Source organism: Lonchura striata, chromosome 3, assembly GCF_046129695.1.
Source record: "Lonchura striata isolate bLonStr1 chromosome 3, bLonStr1.mat, whole genome shotgun sequence".
Classification (NCBI taxonomy): Eukaryota; Metazoa; Chordata; class Aves; order Passeriformes; family Estrildidae; genus Lonchura; species Lonchura striata.
Window position 1 is genome coordinate 56,023,795 of NC_134605.1, and position 26,874 is coordinate 56,050,668.

A 26,874-nucleotide genomic window follows, 5' to 3' on the forward strand; every position below is an offset into this window, starting at 1 on the left:
CAGCATCTACTACATAATGCTTAGGAGAAGTCAGCTGTGATAACTGAGAAACTGAAACCTGTTTATTTTCCAGTTTCTCTCCTTACTCCCTCAAATTACTGCAGGGTTTAAAGAGTTTAAGGCTCTGGAGGAGGCACTTTGTACTTGCAGGATGAAACTACTAGAAATCAATTGCGTTGCAGCAAAAAGTGTAAGAACATTGCTATTAGAAATACTGAATGGACTCTTGTATTCACTTTCACGGTCCAAGAAGATTAAGGTGCAGATGGCAAATGTGATGTTAATGCCAAATCTAAATAGGTTAGAAAATGTTTTTATTTAGACAGTGCAAGGTGTTTTATATAGTTACAAAGCTTGTTTTTACAACTTTTTGCAATGAAATTGGCAAAGGTCTTATAGCTCGAGACATGGATATTAGAGAACATCTGGCACTTTTTCTCCATATACAGAAGGAGAATGAAGATATAAAATGCAAACTGAGAGCAGGACGCATTGAATCTAGTATTTTTTACCTAAAGTTAGTGTAGCTAAATTCTAGCAAAATATGTACTCCAAGTATACCTGGTATAACTGGAGTGATTTATTTTTCTTTACACAATTCTTTTAAACCAACTTATTTCCTTTCCTTACAAACACAATATGTGAGAGCTCAGGATTTCACAAACAAATCTGTGAATTAACTGTGAATTAACAGTGAATTAACAGTGGGATTAAAATAAAGTGTAAATGTTGTTTAATGGACTCAGCACTCATTATTTTTTTATGTGTGCAGTGTTATCTCCTCATTCTTGGTTAAGAAACTTAACTTAATGTTTTTTAAATGGAAACAACACTCATTTCTTTTCAATACATCCTACCTTCAGAGGATGTATTGAAAGTCCTACTCCAATGAGGTTTAGGAGGAGGATCCAAGTTAATTTTAGAAACTGTCAGACAAATTTTGCCCTCAGTTGTACCCTATGGATTTCTGTGGGAGTAAGAGGGTGGTATAAGGAGCAGAATTACTCTGTTGTCCTTTCCTATTCATACTGTGCCAATTATCACAGCATCTGAACACTTTCCCAAATTAAGACTAAACAAAGAAGACTAATGTCTGTGGTGGGAAATTTCCTCTCTGTTCCTCCCCCACCGAGTAAAGTTATGTGAATGCTGTGTAGGAGGGATGTTGTGATGATTACATAAACAAAAAAGGTAAATGTATATTATAAAAAATAAAAAGGAAAACCAGCAGACATGATTATTTTCTGCCTGTTGGGAAAGAAAAGCTTACATAAATGAGCTTTATAATTGAGCCAGAAAGGCTTCTAATTTGTTGACATACTGTTCTCTGAAACAGATTTTCAGATTTTTCTCACTGTAAAGTTTCAGTAATGAACACTGAGGTCAAGATGGGAAGTCTATGAATGTGGACCTAACAGTAAATATCATTACTATACACTGAAGAGAAAAATATAAATTTAAAGGACATATTTTAATAATTTGAGTTATTCACTAAAATGTATAGTGATAATGTTTATATTTGTTTAGTAAATTACAAAATATAATCAGTGATCCATAGGACAGGGAAACCCTGCAGCATCACCTCATTTTTGGGGCCACCAATATCAATGCAGATGAAAATCTTGTCAGTTATATTTCAAGACATCCATACCAATATTTGGAATTACACAATCTCTAGGTCCAAATCTTCTGCTGATGTTAATTAACCTTATGTTAATTAATCTCATGATTTCAATGTCCCTGTGAATCCATTGACTGATATCATGGTTGCCATACTCCAGGCCAATACACATTACCAATCAGATCATCTTACTGCTGCTCTAAACATGGAAAATGCTGGAATATTTAAATAGAATATAGGCTAATATCTAATCATACTGAAATAGCATTGTCTTAGCTAGGCAGAAAGCAGGGACGCTACAAAGTTCCTATAGAGAATTAAAACAGCTCTTTGTCTCGGTATAAACTCTGCACTCTGCCTGGTTTCTGTGACCACACTTACCACTGAATTGATTAGTGCTGGGTGCCCTAATTTCAGCAATAACAGCTCTTTCTCCATAAGACAAGCACAGATGTGCACAGCTGTCAATCCTGATGGTCTATGCTGGCTGCTCCTTGTGCTAGTTTCAGATGGTGTAGAGTTAATTTTCTTCATAGCATGATTTGGACTTTTGCTGAACACAGACTGTTAATAAAATATGGAGATGTTTTAGCTATGGCTGAGCAGGGCTTACACAGAGCCAAGGCCTTTTCTGCTTTTCATACTGCCACACTGGTGAGAAAATCGGGGGTACCAGGGAGCTTGGAAGGAGACACAGTGGGGATAGGTGGTCCAAACTCACCAAAGGGAGACTGTATTACATCACCCTCAGATTATGAAGGGAGAAGAAAGAGGAAGGATGGGACCTTTGGAGTGATGGTGTTTGTCTTCCAAAGTCACCACATGACGTGGCCCTCTCTCCCAGAGATGGCTGTGCACCTGCCTGCCTTGGGAAACAAGGAATTAATGCCTTGTTTTGCTCTGCTTGTGTGTGTGGCTTTGGCTTTCCCTATCAAACTTTCTTTGGTAGCTTATGAGTAGCATATGAGTTTGGTAGCTTTTACCCCCCTGATTCTCTCCCTGATACTGCTGATGAGAGACTGAGTAAGGGGCTGCCTGGGGTTTGGCTCCTGACTGGGCTTAAACCATGAAAGTCCTTTATACAGAAATGTTTAGCTCGCTACCATCAGCAAAGCTTTGGCCTCAGCTTTTTTCTTCTCCTTTTTTCTCACCTCATCAGCAAAATTATCCCACTCCTACAATTGTATTTCTTGTGTGTTGATCAGGTTGTTATTCTCTTAAATTGGATGTTCTCAACCCTTGCCTTTTTATTTACTTTGAAAAGCAAACTTCATTTCCAATTCCAAAACAATAGTTCTACAGAAAAACCCAGGGGAGCTCTGAGTGGGTAGAAATAAAACACCAGATTCACTTTAGACACATATATTTTATAAAGAAATCACATGCAATAGCCTTTGGTTTCACAGTCAGGATTTTTCATATTCTACTACATTTACACTTGCTCTATCCCTGAAGTTGTTCAAGGCCAGGTTCCATGGGGCTCTAAACAACCCAGTCTTGCCCATAGCAAGGGAGTTGGAACTAGATGATCTTTAAGGTCTCTTCCAGCTTCTGATTCTATTATTCCACCCACAGAAAACTGACAGATGGGGACAGGGCTTAAGATTTTGGTAATTAAAATACTTCTCTGCCATTTTCTGTATGCACAAAGAGATTACATGGAGATGCAGAGATTCTTACAAATTATAGTCCAGTTGTCAGCATCACCGGAAAAGTCAGACACCTTTCCTTGTACTAAATTTTATAAGAAGATATCGTGACCCCTAAAAGATGCTGCTGAAGAAATTGCTCCCAAGCCTTGTCAGAGCTGGGGAGATGGGGTTTGCTGTAAATTAGATGAGGTCTAGGAAGCACATGTGAGCAAATCCCATACATAAAAGCAGTTTGCTCTGTCCTATGTAACTGAACTACATCTTGATCTACTCGGCTGTGAAGCAGAACTAAATTTGGCAATTGACTCCCAGACTGAGCTTGTATAACTGAAAGAACACCTTTATCCAAAGATCTGAATTTATAAAGGACTATTAAAAGAATGACCTGGATAAGTTGCTTGAGGGATTTTTTTCATCAAAATGTTTTCACAGAAAGCCCACAGCACCAAAGGCATTATGTCTGTGCATGCATGTGCAATACCATTTGTATTATATTCTACAGCCAGAGGTTGCTACTGCATACAAGAGTGTGACAAACAGGGCAGAAATCATTTTTAAAATACACAGGCACTGCTTATACTCCTTTCTTACTCATGTTGCTGCTTATTGGCAATATCAATCCTCTACTAAAAAAAAAAAAGGCATTTTATAGTTCATTGTTGGTTTTATTGTTCTGTTTTGTTTTGTTTTTTAAGGCTGTATACCCAAGGCCCCTTTCTTGGGTTATGTTCTTATTCATTAGGGATTTATATGAAAAAGAAATATTTTCATATTACTGGCTATGGGACCTAAATGTCCTGTGATCTTCATCTTGATCTAAATTAAAATAACACTACTGTTCAAAGAATTCTATTAAATTTGGTGTTTTGTTTTTATTTTTTTAATTTATAGCCTTTTAATTAAGATCAAATTATGACCATGACTTTTATAAAACAGTAAGTGAATTAGAGGAACCAATTTTAGATGTTTCTAGAAGGTCAGCATTACAGAAACTCAAGAACAAACCATGCTTCTTCCCTGTTCTCTTTCTAAAAATGAGAGGCTTTGGGGTACTTAAGGTTGTTGAGACAAAATAATGAATAATGTTTGAAATATGATTATTTTTAATGTTGGCAACTTTTAGCTACCTGGTTTTGACAACACATCAGCCATGAGAAATACCTGGATCTCATAAATAGTTGGTCAGCCTAAAAAATGGCCTAGAGTTTAAGGTGCTTTGATGTTATTTCATTTTATGTCCTTTGATTTGATTCATAAAATGGTGGTTAGGAATTCTTTGTAGTATTCCTTAGCTCAACTATGTTTCCAGATGCTTTCCCTCCACTATAGCTCTGATTATATCTTGGGAACAGTCCTTTTTGATTAGAGGGTGTCAGTTTTAGGCATTCATTTTTCAAGCATAATTTGCTGTTCAGGTTCTGGTCTCTTGCCTTCTGGGCTGTGACAAAAATTGCTCTCCAAAAAAAAAAAAAAAAGAATCTCTTTTCTCTTGTTTCTTGTGTCTAAAGTATTTTATTGGGCAATACCAGCCAAATGTAATTTTTTGAATTGTTAGACTCCGAGAGACTTACCAAACAAAGGATTGGTCTTAAAAAGCTTGATTTTTATACTTGCAAACAGTGATGATATGCACAGCATGTTTATAGTTCTATCTTCTTTGTTTTTAGACAAACTAGAGTTGAAAATATGTTGGTTTTCATTGTGGGGAAGAAGAAGCAACTTTGATCACATAAAAATTTCCCAGAGTTTATCAATTATCTTTTATTGTAGAAAATATAATGAAATCTAATTTACCACACTATCATTCTGGATTGTGTTAAATTAAACAGTTTCTAAAGATTTACAGTAAAATACCCTAGATTAGATTCTACAATTTTAAAAGGGAGAGGTTTTCACTGGTTTCATTTTAGGAGCTTGCAGTGATTTTTCCTGAAAAAAAGAGTGAGTTCACATTTCTCTGTGCAATGTCATTGTGTCATTTTTATAGATTAGGTTCATTAAACTGCACAATATTAAACAACTGATATAATAGCAAACTCTTACACTTTTATAAAGTGCTGTAGGCATATGTGTAAGAAAGTAAGGATGGAGTCTTGCTTAAGAGAAATGACAAGTGATTTCAAAACATGGGTGACAGAAGAAAATAAATACAGTAAATTATTGAGGGAGGGTGGCTAAAAATGAAATAATGAGGTGATGTGGCTGTCTGGTTTTAACTTCAGAATTGCTTTATCATTTTTAAAGAAATAAATACCTGTCTAAAAGTCTTCAAGTAAACAAAGACTTAGCCAGGGATCTACTCATGGAAGTGAGTTTTGATAGATACATAATAACTATATATGAGAAATAAGCATATATGAGAGTAACCTCATGAAAACCCTTGATTTGCAGTTAGGTGCTCAGCTCATTGAAACACAATGACAAATTTGGGTGACAAATTTACAAGTCTTCTTATAATTTGGATTGATGTTGTAATATTCAAATATAAATGCTTTCAGTTCTGCAAGTAAGGCAAACACCTTTCTCCTTTACCCTCTAAATGAACAGTAAGTTTAGGACATAAAATATTACTTTAAAAATTAAGCATTAAGTCTTCAGGACTTAGTATCATTAAAAATTATACATAGCTGAAATAAAGGACCACTTCCTTTTCTTGTTAGTGAGAGTACAGTTTCCACTCTTGCAGAGTCATAAATCTAGAGGTCCATAAGATTGCAAGAGTAATAACAAAAACAAAAACCCAAACAAGTCCAAATGGAGCCATAAAAATGTCATTTTGCACAAGCCAGCATATTTTCAAATCTTCTTTACAAATCACTGGATTCACACCCATTCCACTTTTTTCACCTGAAAATTTCCAAAACCTGATGCAGTTTGCAACAGTGATGCTGGACAAGGAAAGCCTGGTAAAAGTCACTGCTTATCAGCTTGGGATTGCCACACAAAATGACTCTGGGAAAAGAAGAAATGGAACACTTCCTACATACCCTAACACCTGCAATTGAGGAAGAAACTAAATTGGGAAAAGCAAGCTATATAAAAGCATTCAGAATTTATGCTAATTTTGGGCTGAGTACAGCAAAACTGCACAGGCACTGGGACGTTTCAAAAAATTTTAAGTGATCTTTAATAGGAAAGTTTGAGAAGCACAATTCTCTGATCATCTGCATATGTCATTTGCTGATCAACACTATTCTATTGTTCTGTGAGAAGGATGTTGAGGTAAAAAATGTCCCAATCTCTCAGCCTTTGGATAAAGCCATTTCTTTGCAGACTAAACAGTAAATTTATCATGCAAGAAAATGCATCAGGGAGACTGTCTCTTGATTTTCAGTAGAGTATTTCAGAAGTCAGAAAATTACCACTAAGTTTACACTATCCTGCATAAAACTTAAACTGGAAGAAAAAAAAATTGTTATTTTAATGGAGATTTGACAAAAGCTTCTTTGTATTCGCTTTACTACCAGTTATTCTCAGTCAAAGCAAAAAGAAGAAAAAAATGGGTGAGGAGGAACAAAAACCAAAAAAAATACAGGTCATAGTTTTTGCCTGATAACTGCAACAAAAGCCATAGTGCTTGCACATGACATTTCCCTTCTGTGAGGATGATTAAACTTACTGAAACTATTCTTGCTCAAGCAGGTGAAAAACATACTTCTATTCTACCTGTGACCTCTCACCAGGTTAAATCCATGCCCATCTACAAAGTCTGTTGTTGGCTACCTAACCTGTGGGTTGTATCTTAAGTTCAATGAAGTCATTGATTTTTAAGGACCGATTGAGTTTACTTTCATAACTTTTTATTAAAAGGTTATTTTCAAATAGAAATAATTAATTTTTTGTTATGCAAATTTAAAGTTATCTTGCTAGAGCAATAGCCAGTTCATTGTTCTTGAATCATACACAAATTTTGACAAGACAGTGTTTTTTCAATATTCAGACAAGTGATCAGAGACAGACAAAAGCAATTTGCTAAGAAAATGACACAAGAAGAGCTTCTAACTTTCTTGTGGCGGTCAGACTAAATAAGCCCTTGCAGTAGGGCTTATTTGAGGCTTGTTCTGGTTTCATAAAAATCTTCCAATCCCTTTTGTCAGTCTTTATGAAAAGTTCTTAAAATACACTACATTATCTGAAAGTATTTGTATAAGTGCTTACAAGACAGAGGATTAAGTTCATATTTCCATTTATTATTGGCTTGAAGAGGGGATACCCCAAAAGGATATGTTATAGAATACATAAGGTATCCTTCACAAGGACAATTTAAGGATATTTGCCTAGTCTCTTGGCAACATCTGCTAACATTACTAACCTAAGCCACCCTGTGTGGACTATCTGTGTCTGCGTGCCATGTTACTTCAGAAAAGTTTCACCTTATACAGCACAAAGAGGAAAAAGCCAGCACTAACCAGACAATAGCACTTACATGGTTGTTTGGATGCAAATAAAAACACCATTAGAATGATCTGACATCCCCTAAAGAGGAGGGTTAGAAGTAATCTACTGTGTTGAATCATATAATTAATTAAGCTATTTGCCCCCACATGAAGGGCTCTAAGTGCTCAGGCCCCGGAGAGGGAGAGCTCTGCCTCCATCTCTTGGTGGTTGAGAGGAAGGGCAGTCAGGGAAGATTTGCATCTGGATTCTACATTGACCCCAAAGCCAGATGAACAGATGCTTGAAGGGAGAGGACAGCTGTGCTGTGACACACAGGGGAGCATGAGTAGAGGTTCATTCATGTCAGCTTCTCTCCCCACCACTGCTGGGGCACCCACCATAACTGCAACCAGAGGCTGTGGTGCTGATCCAAGAAAAGAGGAAGAAGGTAGCTAGTTTGTTGTAAGGAATTCAAATTACTATCAGATACTGATTCCTGGCCATTTAAACCCATATGAAATGGCCAGGATTATTCAATATGCAGTAACAAAGAGGAAATAAGAACAGAGAAGTGCCTTTGCAATGGGATATGGCATGTACTGCTGAAGCCAAGAAGGTTGGCAGCAGAAAGGCCAAAGCTGAATCCTCGCTGCAGCACTGAGGGGTGCAGCTGCAGATGATAGGCACAGGAGACTTCCCAGCTGCCTGGAACCAAGGCTACCCCATGTGTCTGGAGGTGGTGGGAACACACAAACCCCTGACACCCGCCTGTGACTGGCACCAGAGCCACGTGGGAAAAGTTGCCTCTCTGATGCCAGCTGGCTCTGGGTTGAGTTAAAAAACTCCTCTCAAACCTCCTGTCATCCTGTGGCGATGACTGACAGAGTAATACACCATTCATAAAACAGGAAACTGCTCACCCTGCTCCTTTGAGTGTATAATAAAACTTCTGAGGCTGAGAGCTGTAAAACCTGCCTTACAGAGTGCTGAGGAAAGTCTCAGCCACAGATCAGACCCTCACCACCCTGCCACCAGCTGCATAGCATAGGTAGAAATATACAGGATTAAAAACACATAAATTTCAAAAGCTTCATGTTAAACAACTTTTAAAGATATACCCTGACCTTTTCTTTCCATAACATAAATCATTACCATGGTATATCATGGTTTTTCTCCTTCAAAAAAAAATTCTTGATTCTCTTAGAAACTCCAAGTAGTCACCTATACGTGCTCCCAATCCTAAGTCTTGCTGCTACCAACTTTGGAAGAGGAATTAAATACATTTCTTAAAATAAATGGGTTCATTTAATTACTAGACATAAAATTAATTTCTTCACATTACACTGAGCACATTGCCTGGTCTTATAATAGAGACATCACCCTCTCACAAATAACAAAACCAATTTTATTGCAACACATCTACCTTGTTCCATATTTAGTTTTAATTCTCTACCTGAAATATTTGCCTCTTTTAAGAGATGGATTTGTATTCACCCATGTTCTGTGGTTTCAAATGCTCAGAGTTTTTAAGTCAAACCATAACATATTGAATTTCAGCAGTATAAGTTCCTATAGGCACTCTTGTGCTATGAGTTGCAGGGGATTTGGGACTTTTTAAATACTATTATTTATACTCTGACTTTTAGCTTCACCTTAACTAAGATTTTCACGGAAATATGAAGCAGGCCAATTAAGTTAAAAATATATAAAGCACAAGTCTTTGAGATTTCATTTTACCTTCAGAAAAATATATGACACTATAAACTAAATAAAATACAATGAAAATTGTGAAAGCAATCAATGTGCTATTTTTACAAAACTTCCTAAGTATGGAATTACCACTAAATCTCTACATAAGTCTCATTTGCTGAGAACAAGCATGTACTTAAAGACTTTCTTGACTCAAGATCAATTTTTAAAAGTAATCATTTACTAATAAAAAACAACGTTTTAGGGATATCACATTACAATAATCCCATTACTTATAAAGGTAGGGATGATACCGTGAATGTCAACATTGAAAAGAAACATTAAAGAGTTTGTGGGTCAGCAAGCTAACTAAAAACTAGCATGTCATTGTTTAACCTTAATCTTGGTAATTTATTGTGAATTTGCCAAAATTAATGACCTTGGGATTATCAATCATTAGAAACAGACATATTCCAAATACTTCATGCTAAATATAATTTCTTGAAAGATACAAGCGGAGTTTATGACTCCTAGTCTTAAAATCTTATTGTTGGTCCTTTCTGTTCAGTGAAGCGAAAAGTTTTGCTGAAGAGCGCAAAGATCAGCTGGTTGCTGAAGTAAATCTCCATCTCCTGCTTCTGTGCAATGTAACATTTTTAAATCTGCTCACTCTAGCTGTTAAAGGAATGAAATACATTCAGCTCTAGGAATGGTGCTAGGAATCTTTGCCTAGCTTGCAATGAAATAATATATTTGGTGAAATGATAAAATGATAGCACTTTACTACTGAGCTGTGATGAAGAGACCACCAGGGTAGCCCAAGCCCATATGAAGTCATCTCAAGCAATACATCTACAGCTCAGTTTGGTTTAGTAGCAGTGACATTTTTCTTCTCAGTCAACAGACTTTTGGTTTTGGTGCCTTTTGGCACATAATACCAGCCTTTGAAGCACTGATTGCTCAGCCAAAGTTAACAGAAACAGCTGCAAAACAAGATGCCATTATCTCTGGGTCTTGCTCTGAGTAAGCTACAAGAGCACTGCCATCTGTAAAGAGCAGTTCTTTAATAAGGGGACTTCTGAAGCTTTTGTTTCTGCATACAAACAAGCCAATTATAAATGTCGCTTGGGGAAATCTAAAAGTGGACTGTCAGAGACAGACTCTGTGTTTGCTCAATTTGCTGCTACTGAAAAAAAATATCTCCCTACTACTGAGATGCTGTAGCTCTAATCACATTTACAAGGGAGCTTTCCATCCAAAGAACCAACTGAAGATGATAATTTCTTCAACTCATTTGCTTTGGGGCAAAGAAGAGTTAGGTGTGGGGGTTGGTGGCTGTTCTTTTTTTTTTTTTTTTTTTAATTTTTATAGTTTTATGTATAGCAACACAGAAAGGTCTATTTAATTCTTTAAATGCATCTTAATAGTGTCAAGTAGCTTTAGACAGCCTGAGAGTTATTAAAAACTCCACAACTGAAAAAGGACCATGGTATTACACAGACATAAATAAGAAGAATTCAAGATTCTTTTTTTTTGCATGAAGTAGACCGTAAATACACATAAATACATCTCTGTAACTGCAGGTCATTTTCCTGACCCATTTCCCAGATGATACTACAAGTGTAAGTGTCTTTAAGCTGTTACAGTACTGGTGCTTACAGAGAAAAAAGAAGTATATGATCTATGTTTGAAACACATTTTAAATATTTCATTTTGCATCACATTGAAGTCATGCTGGGGTCACAAAAGAAGATTATTGCTTTATGATCAAGATTAGGTCTTCAACTATTGAGTTGTTTTAATGTTAGCCTTTGATTTCTTTTATGTTGAAGATATGCAGGGAATACTATTAACTAACTGTAATCTTGAGGAGTTCACGACCATAACAAGTTTTAAATGTCTGCATTTCTGCAGGTAGAATATGGAGTTGGCTGAAATTATATAGTCAACTAACAATAGTGTAGATTTGATACTGGAAAATAAGGAACCTAGCTTCACGCCCATTAAATTCAATAGGAATTTTACACACATTTAACCTCACGATGTTAAAGTAAAATGATTTTGTTCAATTTATTTGGAGTCTTTGTTCCAGATGACCTTCTCAAGTACATGTTATAGTTTTTCACATGTTCTTTTATAATACATTTCTCCATTTATTTTCCTTTTGTCAAAACACAGTGAAGTTTTTTTGGAAGAACAATGCAAATAGGTTTTATTTCATAAAAAAAAAAAAAAATGGTAATAAGGAAACCATGTGGATTAAGAAATGCAAAGAAGCATGGAACAAAACCCATAAACCAGGAAGACAGGATTGAAAGGCCTGGAAGAAAAAGTCATTGAGAGCAATTGCAGGGCTCTAAAGTAGGCACAAAGATTAGGCAGTGGCCAGAACACAGCAGCTAAACAGCTATTGAAAGGAAGTGGGTTTATAAACAGGAGCTCAAGCAAAAACAAGGAATGGCTTCAGTGCAGGAAACTATGGTAAATAGGAATGGCTTGTTCAGAGCTGTGGGAAACATTAAGAGAGTAATAAAAAGCAGAAGTCTTTTATTAATTTAAACATTTTAAGCACAGCATTTTAAAACTTGTAGAATTTTATATTTTTCTGATATAGAGATAAAATTATTTTACTTCAATTCTACCCATTACTGTCTCCCTTTTCAGTTGAACATCTCTATGTAGCTCCTAAATCTGTAGAAGACACTTGCTTTGATTGGTTTCAGAGTTTTTGTCAGAGTGGAGCCATCTTCCTAATATTAAGCAGGCATGAAGGCTCATATTCTTTACTGAATGTCATTAAGCTTCAACATATGAGTTTGAAGTTAAACAACTCTTATTTCCTAAATATGGAGGTTTTTCCTTATTGAGGCCGTAGAAGAGCTGTGGGGCTCTTTAAAGCTTTAGATAGTCAATAAAGATTTTAAGCATTGCAATTAACTTATAAAAACACTGTTAATGCTTCAGAGATACATTTTATCCTTTACAATACTCTTTTCAGCACTGTTTCTAGAGATAGGGAATATAACTTAGATTTCCATAAGCACTACCAAATTGCCATGCCAATAACCTTTGGTAATCAGGCAGAGTTGTAGCTTGCAGTTCAAGGACTTTTTCTCCACAAGGATCAAGATCAGAAGAAAAGAGAAGTCATGATTTTATGGGGAGAGACTTTCAGGGAGATTACATTGACTTTAGTCCTTGTGAGATTCAGAATCTGAAGCTTCTATCCCAGAAGACAAAAAGTAAGCCAGACAACCATGGCTGCTACTGTCATGTTTTAAGTTAGTTGTGTTTTGAATACAGATTCCTGAGAGCCGAGCTTGTTTTGATGTGCCTGTGCTCTTGCAGCTATCATGGAAGCTAGCCCTTCTGGATTGTTTTCAATCCTTTTAATTTCAGCCCTACTAACATATGTGTGATTTTGGCTTCAGTTTTTGTAGCACTCCACTTTGGGCTCTAGATGAGATAGAAAGGCATGTTGACCGCTTTTGCAAAGAGAATTGGTACACATTGATGGCAAGCCACTGAAACACCTTAATGCAGCCTTGTGTCTTTTGTACCACCCTGCCAGACTGTTTTAGTGAAGTGGTAAATGTAGTAATGCATCCTCTCCTGAGATATTAACATTTCTGGATTAATGTCATGATTTGACAGGATCGAGATGCCAAATATGTATTTTTCCAGTGCTGTTATCTGGAGATATATCAGGCTCCCCATTTCTAAGGTGCAGAAGGAAAGCTAAACAACATTCTCTATTGAGCCAAAATTTGTAAAAAAGATGGGACAAACTAAGTAACAAAACCTGTCAGGATTCAGGATTCACAGTCAGATTTCCAGAGCATCCTGATTTTGAGTCTCATGGTTGACATCGACAGATCCATGCAGATCCACTCTGGTTCTTTCTTCCAGAAATTGTGCTTCAGATGCCCAACTTCAAAAAGTTACTTGGCCACTAAATCGCTGCCTCTCCCTTGGCTTCAGAGGATAATGAAGTGCTGGATAGTGGTTTATGGAATTTTATTTTTTTAAATCTATTTGGACATGCCGATGTGGGGGCCAAAGTGAAAACAAAACCGCAGCCCAGCACCTCTAGCGCTTCACTGCTCAGCAGGGCGACGTGTCTCTCCCGCCGTCACACGCTGCCAGCCCACGAGCGGGGATGCTGCCGCTCCGCCGCCTGCGGAGACCCGCGCCGCTGGCAGCCGGGGGAGCGTCCCTGCAGCGGCGGCGGCGCCCGGCCGGGCGGGGCGGGGCGGGGCGGGGCGGGGTGCTGCCGGTCCGGGCCGGGCCGGGCGGGGCGGGGCGGGGCGCGGCGCTGCCGGGCCGGGCCGGGCCGGGCCGGGCGGGGCGGGGCGGGGCGCGGCGCTGCCGGGCCGGGCGGGGCGGGGCGGGGCGGGGCGCGGCGCTGCCGGGCCGGGCCGGGCCGGGCGGGGCGGGGCGCGGCGGGGCGCGGCGCTGCCGGGCCGGGCGGGGCGGGGCGCGGCGGGGCGCGGCGCTGCCGGGCCGGGCGGGGCGGGGCGCGGCGGGGCGCGGCGCTGCCGGGCCGGGCCGGGCCGGGCGGGGCGGGGCGCGGCGCTGCCGGGCCGGGCCGGGCCGGGCGGGGCGGGGCGGGGCGCTGCCGGGCCGGGCCGGGCCGGGCGGGGCGGGGCGGGGCGCTGCCGGGCCGGGCCGGGCGGGGCGGGGCGGGGCGCTGCCGGGCCGGGCCGGGCCGGGCCGGGCGGGGCGGGGCGGGGCGCTGCCGGGCCGGGCCGGGCCGTGACTCACCCGCCGGGCGAGCGGGGAACTCCCGCTGCCGCCGGGCTCCGCCGCCGCCGGCAGAGCGCATGTGCGGGGGCTCCCTGCTCCGCGCCGCTCCTCGCACCCTCCCGCCCTCTCTTCCTCTCCGCCGCCCTCCCTCCTTCCCTCTCCCTCCCTCCCTCCCTCCCTCTCTCCCCCTCTCTCGCTGCCCCCTCCCTCCCTTCCTCCCTCCCTGCCCGCCTGCCTGCCGCCGCCTCCCTCCCTCTCCCCGCCGGCTGGGTGCTGAAGTTGGGCGGATGGCAGCGAAGCAGCTGCGCTAGGGGACGAGCAGCACCAGCCCTTCCCGGGATCGCTCAGCGCCAACTGCACGCAGCCGGGCGGGGGTGGGTAAGGCTCTCCGCGCTCATTTCAGCCTGAACCGTGATAAACGGCACCAAAATGTCTGCTTTATAGTGATGCAAAGGGTGTGTGTGTGGGGAAAGCCATACCGACCAAAGGGAGGGATGTGGAAGGGGGAGGGGGGTGAGGGGGAAGAGGAAAAGGAAGGAGGGAGATGGATGGATGGATGCATGGATGGATGGATGGATGGATGGATGGCGGGCGGTAGAGCGCAACAGAAAATGTATTCACCGGGGTGACAGGGTGTGTGTAAACGTGCCTGTGTGTGTGTAACAACGGGCGGCTTCGGCGCCGAGGTTGCAAGGTGGAGTGTCTGTGTGTGTCTGTGTCTGTGTGTGCGTGTGTGTGCGTGTGTGTGCGTGTGTATGTGTGTATGTCCTGCCCGCGATGCACAAAGGGGTGGGAAGAGGTGTCGCCGGGCTCTACCCGCGCCCCCAATCTCCGCCGCTCCCCGGTTTGTGTTGGGGGTGCCGCGGGGCATTCGCCGCGCCGGGCGATGCTGCTCAGCCCGAGCAGGGGAGGGATCGGGCCGCTCCCGGGGAAGCCGGGGACACGGGCTAGCGGTGTGACAGCCGCCAGATCGGAGGCGAGACAGCGCTCCTCCTGTCTTTCCTCTTGACCTTCCACTGCCTGTAACGTGGGTCTCCTTCGCGCGAGGAGAGGTGGTGTAATTTTTATTATTATTGTTGTTGTTGTTGTTTCAATCCGAGGAGCCGGCAGACGGTGAGGGTGAACAAGCGAGTCGTTGCTCTAAGATCAGGAGTTGCTTTCCCATCCCTCCTTCCCTCTGCCCCCTTTCCCGGCTGCCCCTCCTGGCCGGCCGCACCGGGGCCGGGGAACCCCCGCGGGCAGCGGCCGCGGAGCCCCGGGCGGCACCCAGCCTCCCCCGCCCGCCGTACCCTGCGGCACGGCCATCCCTCTGCCCCGGCCTCCTTCCCGCCCCTCCCCTGGAGATGTCGCGGGCGGGGGCCGCGGGAGGAGCAGGTGGCCGGGCGCGGCCGGCGGGGCAGGGATGCTCCCGGTGCGCCGTGCCCGGCCCCGAGCGGAGCGGGGCTTCCCTGCGCCGCTGGGGAAACACCCGCCGCCGCCGCGCTCGGTGCGGCGGGGATGCGGAGCCGCTGCCCGGCGCCCGAGACCCGCCGTGTGCTGCTCCTGCGGGGCTGCGCCTCTCCTCGGGATGAAGCCGCTCGCAATTAAGAATGCCGAGGTTGCCTCGCTCGCTCGGCTGCCAACCTAACATTCATCTCTATCTCTTCTTGTTGATGTAGAAAGAAACCTTACTGTTGCTGTCAGGCTTAGAAGCAGCAGGGGTGAAATTTATGGTTTTCAGTATTTGGTTTCTTTCATGTCTGTATCTGGATTTTCACCAATGTGTGACATAGGTGGCAGCCAGATGCTTTTGCAAAATGGATGAAATCTGAAATACCTTTCTAGGTAAATATAAGTAAGTTACATATTGGCTGGCAATACTATTATGGGTAACTGGTGAAAAATACCTTCCTATAAATGTAATATTCGTGCATTACAAATATAAAGGAAGTTGATTCCTTTTCACATCAGTTGATGCTAGTGTCATCATTCTTACATAAATCACTGGGAAATTTACCTGTGGCATAAGCCATTTAGGCAAACATACTATTTAACCCTTATAGAAAAACAGTGTTATGCACTGTTATCAGATATATATTTTGTTTCTAGCTCATACCCAGAAAAAGCAAAATCCTATTAAAAGATGAGTGAGCCCCACCCCAGTAAGTTTATGGCCTAAAATGCAAATGGTATGATACACTCAAGTACTCACCTCCCTGAAATAACGTATTAAAGCATTTAAATGCCTTTCTCCATCAAGGCCTTAGATCCTTTTAAGTAGCCAAAATAAGAACATAATTTAATTAAAAGAATACGATCAAATAAATTGCTATAGTGAGTTGAACATCTAGTCCAATATCCTGGCTCTGACTACAGCCATTAGCAGATGCTGAAGGAGAAAAACGTAAGAAACAGGACTGGCATACAGGGATCTTTTCCTGGCATATCCTTTCAAGTTTCAGCAACACACAGAACATGGATTTCTTAAACTGGAGTTTGCTCTCTGACCATCATGTATAATAAACTTTGAGTTTTCCTACTCCCTTTAAAAAAATCTGTTTATGCTTTATTCTCAACCTGCTTCTGTAGCAATGAGCACCACAATTTAATTATGATTTGTGTGAAAAGGTACTTCCTTTTGTTTGCTATGAACCTGCTGCCTGGTAATTTCGCTCAGTGCTCCTGAGCTGACAAGGAGCACATATTGTGTCTATGTAAGGTGCCAGGAGTGTCCTCTCAAACCAGAGCAGGTACAGCCCTGGCAGGTCAGGTCCGTTCATTTTACCTATCACCAAGCTGAGAGGCCTGCCCAGGAGTGTGAAACTGTACTCAGCCCTTATATGATGTCTTATCTTGACATCTACAGATAAGGATAATTATTCTTCTTCTTGTTATGCAACATGGACACTTATGCACAAAATATTTGTTTCAAGAAGGCTACTGAAAAGCTGTCTGTTGAAAAAATACTCCCTCCACTATTGATTTGAATTGAAATCTGACTGACAGCTTGGTGAAAAATTCCCTATCCCAATGCAGTTTTCTACCTACCCTGAAAAAAAGATGAAATATTTTATTCTTAATTTCAACTCTTATTTTTAATAACTATATTAAATACAAAATGAAAACTATATATCAAGGACATATATGTATGTATGTGTATATATATTATATATATAAACTCTGTGCATTTGAAGTAGCATCATTTTCTAATTGTTCTGTGTAATGTTCATTATAAGGATGTGCATCAACATGCAGTTTCAAAAGGAAAGTATAAATGTCCCATAAAATGTAGCTGATTTGTAAGGAGCTATAAAACAAATTCTTCTTCAGAAGAGTACTCCTGAGTTCAGTCCTGCTTGAGGAGGTATTGATCAGATCAACATTGCAGAATACTTCCCTGATCTCAGTGGTAGCCACTCTTTGATTTTGTCATAAGAATAATAAAGGAATAAGAGACCAGACAACTACAAAACACAACCCAGACCCAAAGGCACAGAAGTTGTGTCTTTACAGTTTTAATTTGGCAGCAGACACTACTTGGAGCAACACAATACACAGCAGAACGTGATGAAGTAGAGAAGGGTAGAAACCCATGAGTTGTGAAATTCTTCACAAAAAATAAAATGCTTGAAATCTCAGATGTGTTAATCTCCATCTCCCAAATGACTAAAAGAAGGAGAGGCTCAGTGGTATTGTTATGGGGACAGGATAGGAGGAATGTCAGCCAGTCTCAGACTTAAGCCAGTCTCAGACATGATTTTCTACTTACAAGTAGTGTATGTGTGTCTGTATGTGTATATGTAGCAAAACACACATATATGTAGATACATATGTAGATATATATATGGTATATACATTTTTATTCACTAAAAATACACTATCCTAAACAAATTTTACAATCATAGTACTTTTAAGTAGCACTTTCTTGCTTGTTTTCTTCGCATGCATGCCTTTAAGTATGAACATATGGAGATTCTTAGGAATACACCAGAAGTGTAACTAAGTGAAACAGTATTAGCTCTTACAGAGATGTTCATTACTGTTCCATTAGCTCCCTCCTGATCATCTCTTCATGATGTCAGGCATTTATTTTGCACTTGTACCAAGATTTCAGTTTTTCTAGTGAAAATATATCCCTACCATACTATTAGTGCCTATTCTGTGAATACCAGATGAACATAAAATTCATGTGCTAATTGGTCTGAGCTAAAATTCATTAAAAACTAAATCCTTCACAAAATTTTGTATTTCTATTGACATACCCTTTTGCTCTAAGTAGTTTTTATAATTAAATTATGCAATCAAATTTTCCATACCATTAATTAATTAAAAGCTTGTGCATAAGGTATAAAAACAAATGAATAGATTAAGTTGTAATTAAGTTTATCTATTTGTGGTTACAGCTAATGGCTATAGCTATACAGGCTGTAAGTAGAGTTGTGTGAATAGCTTTGCTGCTGACTCCTGGGTGTCCACTGAACCCTCCAAAGCACTTCAGCTTGGCACTTCTGCAGGTCTTGGCTACAGAGGGTCTGAGAAAGTGAGCTGCATATGCGTCTCACTCTGATTCTCTGGAAAGTTAACCATTTCAGAGAGGTCTTTTCTACAGAGATTTTGTGTCTCTACTTGAAGTTGGGTATTTGCTCTCAAAAGCTTTTCCTTGGCATGGCTGCTGTCTCTAGCGTGCACAGAGGAAGCAGCCAAGCGGTGTGACTGTGGCAGGGACTTTGGGGAATGCTTAAAGCACACAAACTGATGCACTGGGGGTCTGCTCTGCTCCTCCTGCCCAGCCACCATGTAACCTGTGCCTTGACCACACCGATATAAGGGCTCGATTCCCTAGTGTGCTTTCTCTGATTTGCACTGCTCCAGTGATGCAAAATAGATGTAAACTCAATTTAAATGACTTGTGTGCTTTGATAAACTTGTGTTGTTCTAGTATATTAATGAATGTGGACTTAAATATAAGAGTATTTTAATCAATTTAAGGTTGATTCTATCATAGCATCATAAAAAAATTTGAATCATAGCTTTGTCTTTAAATTTTTTGCTTATAAAATATAAATGAAATGCATCTTAACATCCATACAATAGAAATTTTCATACATTATTTACTTTGTGAGCAAATAGCAGCAAGTTCTTAGAAATCCATAAATATCTAAGTAGGATGTATGTGGGAAATTACAGGTAGGGAGATAGAACAGAAATAAAATTTAATAAAATCTTAAATCCAGCAGCCAAGCATTAAGAGCATGCACATACCTTAAACACTACATCTGTGCTGCATAATCTTTCTCCAAACAAAATCAATATATTTCTAGTATAGGTTCTTCAGTTAGAAAGGGGTAAATTAGACAGTGATGCATTAACGCAGCTTTGTGGCCTCTGCTACCAAAGCAGCTTCATTTAAAGCAGTTTGTCTGCTCTCTCCAGTGATGCCAGCTCTGTGGTTGCTGAAATATGAGAGACCACAAGCTGAACCAGTGTATATAGCCCATCTCTGTACACATAGGCTAGCAGGGGGAATGTCACAGTAGCGCTGCCTTTACAGGACACAGCCACTCTGTCTCAATCCCTGATTAATTGATTATGATACCTTGCTAAGCAAGACTTGAGTGGGGGTTTTTTTTGTTGTTTTTTGGGTTTTTTTTAGGGAGACTGAATATGGTTTGGGCAGTTTTGCTGTATATGTTTTCCTGTGCTATGGTATGCTGTAACAATGTCTTTATTTATCAGCAACTCATGCCATTCGAAGTTAAATAATCCTGTGAGGGATAGCAATTAAAGCCCAGAAAGCATGGATGAAGGATGTCATGGTATCCTTAGCACAGCACTTTTATACCTGCTTCCAAGCTGGACACGGCTTTGAGCAACCTAGCAGGGGGGTTGGAACTAGGTGATATTTAAGGTCTGTTCCAGCCCAGACCACTCCGTGATCCTGTGATTGTCTAATGCTGTAGTTCAGACAGCTTTCAAGAGAGAGACTTCAGAACAGTGAGCACAGTAGAGGCAGCGTGTCCTAGGCACACAGCTGTGGCAAGGAGCTGCAGGAAGCCCTGACATTTCTCACAGTACCACTGCTTGATTAGCATCACTGTGTATCTGCTGCTCTCATAGAAGCTTAAATCAGAGGAAAGTCATAGAATGTCTGGGCTGGAAGGGCCCCTGCATATATTTTATGCAAGTCCCCTTGTTGTGGCCCAGGACACCTTCCACTAAGACTGAGTTGCTCAAAGGTCCATCCAACTCACCTTGAACACTTCCAAGGACAGGACATCCCCAGCTTCATAGGGCGACCTATTCTAATGCCTCACTGGCCTCATAGTGGAGAAATGTATAGTAAATTTTTAATATCATTGTTACTGTTATGGTTTGCTTAATGGGAACAACCTTCTGAAGTAAAGAATTTCTTATCCATTCTGCTTTATTTTGACAGTACTGCAGACAGCACATGCTCTCTGATATTCACATTGCACCAGACCTTTGGGTAGTGTAGATTCTGCTCTCAATGATTTGCATCATATGAAAATTGAGAACAGTGAATAATAACTTCCTGTACAAGAGCTTCACAAGTAGCCTTGATTTAATGAATGTAGGTGGGAAGTGTCATCCTAATTACTCAGTGTCCAAAAGGTACTTTTATTTCCAAGTCTTATTATCTTCAGAAATTACAAAGTCCTAAAATATTAATCGGATGCTTCATAGCTTTCAAGATGGATTTGGGAAGAGTGAGATGTAAAAGTTATTTTTTTATCATTCATGTAGAATGGTTTAAAAATGTATCTACTGTGTTGTAATGCAGTGGTTTTATAATGGTCTGATAATCTAATGGATACAGTTTGATATATCTGATAACTGGAACGTCATGTGTAAAATTTTTTCACTATTATATGTATTACATTTGCCCAAAGTATTTTTATGAACACTTAATGACCCTCACAATGTACAAACCCCAGATGATGTTAAAAAACAGAATCTCAGCTATATGGTAAGCATTGTGCTGACCAGAATAGACGAGGCGGTTTTCAAATTTTTGATTATTTGATATGTAAAATTAAGTCACAGAGCAACCACAAAAGAAATAAGAACTCATGTGGTGAGAATCTTGAAAGGATAGAGGGAATACCTATAACCAGTGAATGCAGCTATTTTGTAAACTATGAAGTTATGAAGGTAGCAGCTTTGAGCTGATAGCTCATGTAGGACTGGGCACTGGTCAGTGATTGGGAACACAGGAATCTGACTGTTTATTGAATTTGTTCTCAGCTCTCTCTGTGGAAGGACCATCCCATATCCAGCATCTGTCTCAAAGCCTATGCCTACACTGCTAATTGCAGACTAGGATAGAGATAGCTGACAAAGTTCAGACACTCAAAAAATCTACTCAAAAAAGAACTAACAAGAAAGTTACCTTATTTTACCTCTACTATCTGTATGTCATCTTGCATCCTGCAGTACAGACTAGTCAGAAACGGAGAAATACACTCCTGAAATTTTTCTATTTTTAACCTAAATGGCTCCTGAAGACATTTACCACCAAATATGTTCTATACTCCTTCAATCATTGTCTTAGCTTTTCTTACCCTGCTTCAATTGATCAGTAACCATCCAAGGAAATCACAACTGTTGTCAGTGCTAAAATACAGAAGTAACATATCATTCACGTGGCTGTCTAAGATTCTGACTTTATGTAGTCAAGGTAGCACAACTTCTGTGAGTGCAAGGTTGCAGTGAGCACTTCTTTTAGTTGCCAGGACTCTGTTTTTATTAAGAGTCCCAGAGTTTTTCTCTGCAAACTAACAGAAGCCTGAGCATTTGCACCAGAACTTGATTGTCTATGTGAGTTTTTAGGATGGTTCTAGACCTGACTGGAAAGTTACCACGTTTCAGGGATCATTCCCAATAAAACACTAATATGAGACCGTCCTGTTATGCAAAGCAGGTCACTCTAATTGTACAAATGAAAGTAAATTGGCCATTTAGGCTCAGAGCCAAAGAACAAGCCCAGGAACTGTTTCTTTACAGTACAGGCCCATCACATCTCTTCAGGAAGGCCTTTACCTCTGCCCTGCATTCTTTCTTCTCAGGAATATGGTGTTAACCAAAGGAAACAGTGTTTGCTGAGATTTTTGAGTTTATGTTTTTCCCTTGATATTTGCCTACTACAAGCAAGAACACTGCAGATTTTTATAGTTCTTTCTGTTTTGTTCACAACAGAGGGGTACATTGTCAAATTGTATAAATAAACATATGCTTGAAGCATCCAGTTACTAACACACCTACTTAATAGTTATTCCTCATGCTTAATTTCAGATTGAGATTTATCAGCTTTTAATACATTTAATGTTCATTATGTTGACTTTTACCATGTTTATTCTAGAATCACAATGTTGTGTTCACTAACAGAAGTCAACATACTTATATTGACAATACCATCAATTTGGAAATCTGATATATAAAATATCACCATCTCAAACCCATCTCAAATATACATGGTTTTAAAAATTCCATTTAACATAACTCATATTGAATGGCTTTAACTATACTGAGTTCACTCAAGTCCTTCACGCATTTATTACTGTTAATATTCTATCAAACCCATGGGACAGGGAGGTTATGATTTATGTTCAATATTAATTTTGTTTATGCGTAAAAGAAGAGAGAATTGTTTGAACATATTTTTAAAGAAAGTGTGAAGTTTAGGGAAGGTGAGTTGCTCGTATCTGTATGTGCATGAGGTAATAGGAAAGTTATATATCTTGTATGACCTTGCTTCTGCTGAGCATTTCTCTTGGTCAGGTATATAATGCTGTGGCAAATACAGTGTCCTGGTTTCATGCAGTGTGACATTTCAGGAACTTTTAAGAAAATAGAGAATCCAGAAAGATGAAAACAGTAACAGAAGAGGTGACTACTCATCATCATCATATTATTATTCTGAGAATCTAGCAATTTAGCAAGCACTAAGAATAAATAAAGAACACATTATGAAAAGACTAATCCTGTCCTTCCAGATTTTGCAATTTAGACCTAATTAGTGCTTTTTAATCATTCCATCATGCTGTCTTTTCTACAAGCTCACCTTTCAAGCAACCACTAAATTACCTTTGCATGCTAAGACACCAGCACTGCTTTTCACAGAACAGAAATGCAGATACATATCAATTAAGCAATTAGAGGATCACACCACGAAATACTGGCAGATGCAGAAGTTAAACATACAGGGCAAAATTCTTGTTGATTTCAAAGGTTAAAATCTTACATTAAGAATCTTGTCTCCTACTCCAGGTTCCTTATTACCAAAGTAATGCTCATATATAAACATAAGAGAGAACATTGCATACCTAATTCTAATAATGAAGGCAGCATACAATTTCTAAGCCCAAATTACTCTGTATTTTATCAACACCTCAATCTTGGATGCAATCAGGACTAGGGGAAATGATTTACTCAGTCCATATCAGCATATAATTTATATATGCTTATATATATTCATTTGTAATTTAGCCTTAGAAACTTTTAATTAATTGCCTTCTGGTTATCCTGGTGAGAGGATACACCCATGGGCTGTAGCTACCAACAATCAGCTTCTCTAGTAAATTTCTTGTGAAGTAGGCTAATGGCCCAAGTAAATGCAATTTAGTTTATTTTGTAAAGAAAATAAATAAATTACTGTATGTCCCTTGAAAGATGGGGGAGAGGCCTCCTTGAATTCCAGAAAATATGGTCTGAAAGAGCTATAATGTAAGAAGACTAAATTTATCAGGAAGCACAATTTATTGCAGATCCAGCTACAGATGGGAGACAGTTCTTAGGGGTTTTAAGACTCCAAATAATTGAATTCCTATTCATGTTCAAGACATTTTTCCATTAAATTTAATGGACTTCTATGGCAGAAACTATTTTTATATGTAATGGTAATCATCATTCACATTTTAAACATAGGATTGTAAGGCTCTGTTTAGGCTCTGTTAATAGAAATTGTCCTGCTAGGCAGTGAGATCATACACAAGGGGACTGAATGCCAGAGACACCTTGATATTGACTGCTTAATATTTGGTGAGGTACCATCTGGAATAATCTAAAGATAGTATTTTATGTTTTTAAACTAAGTTGGATGCTATTCATACAGCAGACTGACTTTTTTTGTTGGTTTGTTTCTACATTAAACCCTGAGCTGTTTAATTGACATATTGTTTAAAATTATGCTACAGTCCTGTCCTCTGAGGTAGAGAGTGTGTCCAGCAGGGTGCCAAGGAAATCAGCTGCTATTGAACCAGGCAGTGTGTGCTCAGCAGCACTCTGGGTTAGGCTGCTGTTCAGTGCCATGGCCGATTCCAGCAGGTGCCACAGTAACAACACTGGAAAATAGGAAAGTATGCTGAGGGAAAAACCCTAGCTAATTTAATCCCAAACTCTGTTTCCATCAACCAGTTCTTAACTTTTTTCTCTTCTCTTGATCAAGTTGGTATTAAATGCAGGAAGTGGTTTTTGTTTTGTTTTGTTGTTGGGTTGGGTTTGTGGGGATTTTTGTGGGAGGAGAGAGGAGAAGGTTGTTTGGGTTTTCTTATTTAATTTGGTTTGGTGGGGGTTTTGTTTGTTTGTTTGTTTGTTTTTACATCTATTCTTACCCAGAGGCTGTTCCAGATCTCCTCTTGAAAACCTTTTTCTCATTTCTGGTCACATTCACTCAAAGACTGCTCATTCTCCACTTGCACTTGTGCAATGATCCATATTAAATTGTTCTTCCTCCCTTCCATTTGTTCACCTGACATATTCATATCCCTTCCCTTTAAACATTTGTCCAAGAGACTCTCTTTAGATCAAACAGACATGAAAAAATGGAGAGAACATTCAGAATGCAGAATCTGTATCTTGCGAAACAAGGGGGCTCAAATGTCCTGGCAACAGCTCTCCTCCCAGTCACAACCCTCCTCCAGCCTTTTCCCTTCAAAACTCATCTGTGGAGCTCCCTGGAGTAGGAAGACAATAAAGCCTGTGTGACTGCTCCATGAGCATGTTCTCCTGTTTATGTAAGAGGAATCCCTTAGTAAGGAAATAAGGAATATTCAAGGTGCAGCTCACACCTGCAGCGATCTTAGAAATGTACTGTTTGAATTTCAGTGCTGTGTGATCTGCTATGATCCTCACTGTGAACAGTGGCAGCAAAAGACATAAGGTCATGTGTATAAGAAAAGATTCACCTACATACCCACATAAACTTTGGGGCAACCTAAAGGCTTTTTTTTTTTTTTTTTTTTTTTTTTTGGTCTATCATCAAAATACATTTCCATGTTGATTTGGATTCAAAACAACTCTTTCAGGAAACTCTTTTGTATGTTGCTTAAAAGTGCTTCTCAGTCTTGGTATCCTGTGGAACTAGATAAAGATGTAAAATTTTAGTGTAGACATGTCCTAGTCTAGAAGAGAAGCGTTCCAGCAGTAGCAACTGCATTGCAAATGCATTGGTTCACCTACATGAGATTGCACAGGACAGACAAAAATATCATAACTTTGATTTGTTGTGCATGACTCACTTTCTAAAGAGAAGTCAGATCACAAAAGAAAATTAAACATTTGTCAAGGAAATTAAGAATCTGAGCCACTAAGAAGAATTGGTGATTGTTGATGATTGTTCTCAGACTTCAGTTCTCTTATGCTGACCCACTTGCAGACTTGAATGGAAACTGATCATTCTTCTTTATAAGAGTTTCAGAGTTATATTTAAAAAGTTGTTTTTAGAGCCAAGGAGAGGTTTGAAATGACAATAACCACACCATGTCCTTTATTCCACTTGTTAGCCTGTAATCCTACCTGTTAACTATGCACTGTGAAAAATAGCACCATCTCAGGACAGGCACTTAACTAGAAGAAAAAAGTTGGCTGCACCCAAGCCTTTGATGGCTGAATAAGGATCAAACATTTAATGTGATCAGCAGGCAGCTCTGCCTCCCACGCTCTCCTGCAATTATAACATTCAGTTTACTTTTTCTATTTAAAAATAATTGTATTGTTCAAACAAAAATAAAACCATTCAGAAAATGTCTAAATTTGGCTTTCAGACTCAGATTTTGAATGCCTGGTCAGTGCTTCTGAGTGATGTATATTGGAAATGGAAAGGTCAGTGCTATTAACACATTGACATTGACAACATTTACATCCGCACCTCCTTCCTAGAGATGTTGCATGGATGAAATACCGGAGGCAACATGTGTCACATGTATTATCTATGTGTGTTCCCTGTTTAGAAGGAGTAGCTACTCTAAGGTTGTAGGCATGCACACAATTATTAAAGGCATTATGGATCTCAGAGACTCCCAACAAGCAAGTTGGGACAACACTGAGATGGCCTGGCTGCCCAAAATTAGCCTTTAGCTTTTGAATATCCAGTGGATGGTTGTCCATCAGGCACTGCACATCCCACTCAAGTGCTGGGCCTCCCTGGTCCTGCTGCTGTTGTGATGCCACACACAGGCACAACTAATCTTTTCTGCTTGTCCCCCAGAGAGTGAAGGGTTCCTCAGCACATGCTTATTCTTGCTAGGACTCTAATCTGCAACTCTCCAAAAAGAAAATGTCAGGTATTTATCTAAACAGAATACTGTTGGCAAGTTTGTCTAACCTGTCATAGCAGGTATGTCATACCATCATCCAGAAGTCATGGGTCATTGCACAATTATAGCAGTAAGGCTGTAAGTTGAAGTGAAGCCAGAGAAAGAAAGAACTTCCAGGAGTTTTGAGACATTTGTAGACATTTAGACTGTCTTTGAGAAGCACTGAAAAATATTCTCCATGAAAGTATCACAATCC

General features: G+C 40.1%; 1 protein-coding gene across 4 annotated transcripts in view; it reads left to right on the forward strand.

Moving 5' to 3' along the window:
- Nucleotides 1-14,350: 14,350 nt before the first annotated feature.
- RGS17 (regulator of G protein signaling 17) overlaps nt 14,351-26,874 on the forward strand; it is a 70,904-nt gene continuing 58,380 nt past the window's right edge. For 2 of the 4 annotated variants that reach the window (XM_021540569.3, XM_021540572.3), the window contains exon 1: nt 14,357-14,459. The gene's annotated coding sequence lies outside the window, so the exon portion shown is untranslated. Of the gene's footprint in view, nt 14,541-26,874 lie in introns of all 4 variants that reach the window. The other 2 variants (XM_021540570.3, XM_021540571.3) reach the window with 2 other exon arrangements.